We start from the raw sequence: 5,947 nt of genomic DNA, 5'->3' as shown, positions 1-5,947 counted from the left end.
CTTTGCTCAAACCTCAAGGTCCTCCCTGATCACCCTCATTTACAATTTCAATCATGCTTCCCAACATTTCATATCATCCTTCCCTGCTTTATTTTTCTCTGAAATATTTATCATCATCTGATATACTCTATGTTTTGTTATTTATTTTTACTTTGACTGTCCCCCCAGTAGCAATATAAGTTCTGTAAAGATAGGATTTTTTCTGTTTTTGAAAGTAAAGTAAGAAGAAAATAGTAAACATGAAACACAGAAAGTCAAAGAAGCAGTGCTTAGAATTAAGATACAAGACAAAAAATAGCACAAAAGTTGAGAGGGTAGTAAATGGAGTTAAAGTATTTCAAGATCATTATAATGTCAAGAAAATGGATAAAAGAATCAAGCAATACTAGTTTTGGATAATTTAAAGATGCACCTTGTATTATTCAAGATAACCACTGAAAGAATAGTAATTGTATAGCTACCAAGCTGATGTTGATTGGGGGGAGGAGGGCAAAGATAGGATATTAAGAAAAATCTAGCAAAATAACAAGGCAAGAAAGAAGGAAAAGAGCATAAAGAAAGTTAGGTTAATTGAAGATGAATATAAAATAGGAGATTTAAACCCAAAATGTCAGTAATTATATGCTCCTATTAAAAGACAAAAGTTGTCATATTGAACTTGTAAAATTTACTATTTGTTGATTATAAATAATACATCTCAAAATAAGGAACAAACAGTTGAAAATTAAAGGATGGAAAAGATACCACTTACAATCTTTTTTATTTTAATTGTTTATCTTTATTACTGTTGCACCATTTACACAATTACATACAATTTCAATGCATCTGTTGTACACATTTTTTTTTGTTTTTTTGTTTTTTTTTCCATTTTCTAATGAGTGATGTGTTGGAGTTTGTGACAGGATGGAAGAGAAAACTGGAACTGTGATGAATGCAGACTTTTTTTTTCATTTCCACCGACCAGTAAACAGAACTACAGGTGCACCCAACCATGGACATACATTAACTGGTCATGAGAAATCTAGGGAGGCTGAGTAGGATGAAAGAATGTTTGTTACTCCCAAAAAGACCTGGGGAGGAAGAATGGAGTATTGGCATCAAGATACATGTGAACAGGCTAAGCAGGCTGTCTGAAAGTTGGCATTCATCCACAACATTAAAAAAATTTCAAAATAAGAAAGCTGTAAATGAAAAAGAAAACAGAAAATGCTGCCTTCATGAACATCCGATTGCCTCGGCACAGGCCCTGTGGGCAGAATCAAACGCATCACTCCCAATCCCCTTGCAGAAGACAAGACATTCAGATCTTAGTGGCGGAGTGCATGTAACAGCAGTTCAGGTACAAAAGATGTACTGTACTTTCAGACATTGATCTTTAAAATCCAGGACTGATTGGTAGAGTTGACTGAAAGTATATTAGGTATTTACCCACAAAAATACTATTTGGATTCTCCCAACACCCTCCCTCCCTTGAAAGGACCACATGCTTGTTCTTGGGCAATACATACCATTATTTCCAATTTGAAACAAGTTAGTATAGGAGAGAGACAGAGAGACAAAAAGACAGAGAAGGAGTCAGAGAGACAGGTTGTTGTTAAGCGGTATTCTTCGTTCCGTTGGTTGTCCTTCTTACTCTTTCACTGCTAAGGTTTGATCAGAATTAGCTGCTGGGGTCTCGGCAGATTTGACCTCGTCTGTGGGGGCTGCAGGGGCTTGGCCTTGGGCATGGAACTGAGTGCTTCCGTGGCTGCCAGGATCTCCATGGAGGATGGGGCAGCCTCAGTGTTGCCGGGTTTTGAGTATTAAGATGGGGCCCCGTCACTTTTTATCTCCTGCGCGGCAGGAGCTGCAGGAGCCTGAGGCTTTGCGGGTTCCTCTCCCTTCTTGCTCTTGTCATCCTTGGTGGGGCCAAGGGCTCCGCAGCCTAGGTCTCCAAAGTTTTAGGGGCGTTGCCACCTGCAGCTGGCCGGAGGCAGCCGCCGGCTCCTGCTCAGCATCCTTTGGTGGTCCCGGCTTCCACTCAGCTCCCTCCGTCTGCTCCGTCTCTGCCTTCAGAGTGTCTTCCTTGGCTGCCTCTTTGTCTTTCTCACCTTCCTTGTCTTCAGGCTTGTTGGCAGCATCCTAGGCATCCTTCTCCAGCTTCTCCTCCTTGTCCTCCTTCACCTCTGGGGTCTCTGCAGCACCCTGGGTCTCATTGTCCTTCGGGGTTTCCCCCTCTTCTGTCCCAGCTCCTTTGGCCTTCTTGTCTTTGTCCTTAGCCCTCTCATCATTCACATTGTACCCCTTCTTCTTACTCAGCTTGTCTCCCAACTTGGAGTTCGGGTCTGGGTGCCTGTGCTGCCCTGGGTCGCTGGCGGAGGCTCTCTCCCCGGCTCTATGGTGGAGACTGCAGCTAGGAGTGAGTTGGAGTGCTGCCGCAGCCATGGTCTCCACAGACACTACTGCTGCCCACACTTGCAATCCTAATGATTGTTTAATACAAAAAAGCTAATTAAACTATACCAGTATCAAAATAGATAAAACACATAACTAGAGACAAAGAGGGAAACATAAGAAAGGGTCAACCATTTTAATCCTTTCTTAATTTGTGTTTACCTAATATCACAATCTTAAAATATAGAAATAAAATATAGAACTACAAGGAGAAATAGAAAAGCCAATAATCATAGTGGAAAACACAATCACAATTTTCTCAGTAAATGATAGAAGTAGAGAAAAGATCAGTAAACATTTGGAAGATCTGAACAGCATGATTAATAGACTTAATCGACTTAAACTAATTAATAGACTTAAACTAATTGACTTGTAGAAAACAGTACCCAACAACTGCAGAATACCCATTCTTTTCACACATACACTATGCATTGTTAAAAATTGACTATATGCTAAGTCATCAAGAAAACTCAACAAATTTCAAAGGATTTTAATGATCAAAATATGTTCTATAACTACAAATCTATTAAACTTAAAATCACTAACAAAAAAACGTAGAAAATCTCCATATATATATGAATTAATAAGTATACTTATTATTTGACTAACTTACGATAATCAAAATATTGTGGAATGCAGCTAGGCCCATTCTCAGAGGGAAATGCAGGGTATTCATTACAAAAGAAGAAAAGATGAAATCAAAAAGCTAAACATCTGTCTCATGAAGTTAGCAATAGAACAGTGAAATAAACCTAAATAAAAGAAAAGAAACTGAAAGGTAAGAATAGAAACTGATATAATAGAAAACACACATAAAATAGACAGTATTGACAAGAACAAAAGTTGTTTCATTATAAGAAGCAATGCATTTGAGAAACCTCTCCAAGACACAGATCAAGAAAAAAAGAGAAAAGCCACAAATAATCAATTTAAGTTAGAAATGGAGAACGTCAGAAGATATTTTAAAAAATGACAAGACAATATTGTGAAAAAGATCTTAAGAAGATATTGTTGAAACTATAACAAAATGCTCACCAGTCCTTTTCAAAGTGGTACTGGCAATACTTGTTAATGTAACAAGACAAGAAAATTAAATGAAAGGTACATAGATTGGGAAGAAAGACATAAAACTGTCTTTGTTCACAAATGACATGATTGTCTATGTAGAAAATCTCAAAAAATCAAAAAAAAAAAACCTTCTGCAACTTATAAGCAATTACAGCAAGGTTGCAGGATACAACATTAATATACAAAGTCAATTGCTTTCCTATAAACCAACAATGAACAAGTGGAATTTAAAATTAAAAACACAATATCCTTTACATCAGCACCCCCAAAAATGAAATACTTAGGTATAAATCTAACAAAATATGTTCAAGATTTATACAAGGAAAACTACAAAACTCTAATGAACAAAATCAAAGAACCAAAGTAAATGGAGAGATATTTCATGTTCATTGATAGGAGAACTCAATGGTATCAAAATGTCAGCTCTTCACAACTTAATCTACAGATTCAAGGCAAGCTCATTCAAAATCCCAGCAAGTTATTTTATGGTTATTGACAAACTGATTCTAAAGTTTATAGGAAGAGGCAAAATACCCAGAACAACCAACATGATATTGAAGAATAAAGTTGGAAGACTGATGCTACCCAACCTCAAGACATTATAAAGCTGTAGTAATGAAGACAGTGAGGTACTGACAAAAATAATGTACAAATGGATCAATGGAACAGAATAGAGAGCCTAGAAATACACCCCCATAAATATAGTCAACTGATCTTTGACTAAGGAGAAAAGATAATACAATGGAGCAAAGACAATCTGTTTAAGAAATAAATAGTGCTGGAACAACCAGAGATTCACATGCAAAAAAACAAAGAAAAAAAGAATATAGACACAGACCTCTCTTTCCAAAACTTAACTCTAAATGTATCATAGGTCAAAATGTAAAATGCAAACTATGAAACTCCTAGAAAATAGCATAAGAGAAAACCTAGATGACCTTGACTATGGTGATGCCTTTTTTGATGTAACACCAAATGCATGATCCATGAAAGAAATAGTTGACATGCTGCGCTTTACTAAAATTAAAAACTTCTTCTCTGCAAAAGGCAATTCAAAAGAATTGGAAGACAAGCCAAAGATTGGGAGAAAATATTTGCAAAAAATAGAACTGACAAAGGATGGTTGACCAAATATTTTGTTAATGAAAATGTACAAAGAACTCTTAAAACTCAACAATAAGAAAACAACCAGGTTAAAAAATGGGCCAAAGACCTTAACAAACACCTCACCAAAGAAGATATTTAGATAGCAAATAAATATATGAAAAGATGTTCCATATCATATGCCATCAGGGAAATGCAAATTAAGACAAAAATGAAATACTACTACAAATCTTTTGAATGGCCCAAATCTGAAACACTGACAACACCAAACACTGGCAAGGATTTGGAGCAAGAGGAACACACATTTGTTGCTTGTAGGAACACAAAATGGTACAGCCACTTTGGAAGACAGTTTAGCAGTTTCTTACAAAAGTAAACATACTCGTACCACACAATCCAGCAGGCATGCTCCTTGGTATTTATCCAATGGAGTGGAAAACTTATGTCCTCACAAAAAAACCTACACATGGATGTTTATAGCAGCTTTATTCATAATTGTCAAAACTTGGAAGCAACCAAGATGTCCTTTGGTAGGTGAATGGATAAACTGTGGTGCATCCAGACAGTGGAATATTATTCAGTGCTGAAAATAAATGAGCTGTTAAGCCATGAAAAGAAATGAGGAAAACTTAAATTCATATTACTAAATGAAAGAGGCAAATCTGAAAAGACTACATACCGTATGATTCCAACTATATGACATTCTGGAAAAGGTAAAACCATAGAGACTATAAAAAGATCAGTGGTTGCCAAGGGGTGAGGGTTGGGGGAGGAATGAATAGGAAGAGTACAGCATATTTTTAGGGCAGTGGAAATACTCTCTATGATACTATAACAATGAATATATATCATTATACATTTGTCCAAACCCATACAGAGTATACAAAAAGTGAACCCTAAAGTAAACTATAGACTTGGATGATTATGATGCGTCAATGTAGGTTCATCCTTGGTAATAGATGTACCATTCTGGTGAGTGATAATGGAAAAGACTATGCATGTGTGGAGGCAGGGGGTATATCAAAAATATCTATACCTTCCTCTACATTTTGTTATGAAACTAAAAATGCTCTAAAAAATAAATTATTTAAATATATATAGTGAAATGCACAAATCCTAAAAAAATTCAAAGAAATAGGAAAGTAAAAATAGTCCTATAATTATTAAATTTGTTAAATCAGTAAATAAAAATCTTCCTACCAAGAAAATTCCAGATCCAAGTTTTATTGGTGAAGAAATAACTACAAATCTATACAAGCCCCTTAGAGAATATAAAAATAGCTCATTTTTATGAGACTAGCATGATCTTGATGCCAAAACCTGATAAAACCATTATAAGAAA

General features: G+C 35.9%; 1 pseudogene across 1 annotated transcript; it reads right to left on the bottom strand.

Annotated features, from left to right (window-relative positions):
* Positions 1 to 1,629: 1,629 nt before the first annotated feature.
* LOC307176354 (brain acid soluble protein 1-like) lies at positions 1,630 to 2,424 on the bottom strand (annotated as a pseudogene). Its single transcript has one exon. The product of its transcript is annotated as a brain acid soluble protein 1-like (transcript).
* Between the last annotated feature and the right edge of the window lie 3,523 nt (positions 2,425 to 5,947).

This window comes from Stenella coeruleoalba, assembly GCF_951394435.1.
Source record: "Stenella coeruleoalba genome assembly, chromosome: 17".
Classification (NCBI taxonomy): domain Eukaryota; kingdom Metazoa; phylum Chordata; class Mammalia; order Artiodactyla; family Delphinidae; genus Stenella; species Stenella coeruleoalba.
Note: the sequence above shows the minus strand (reverse complement) of the source record. Positions and strands in the feature narration are given on the sequence as shown.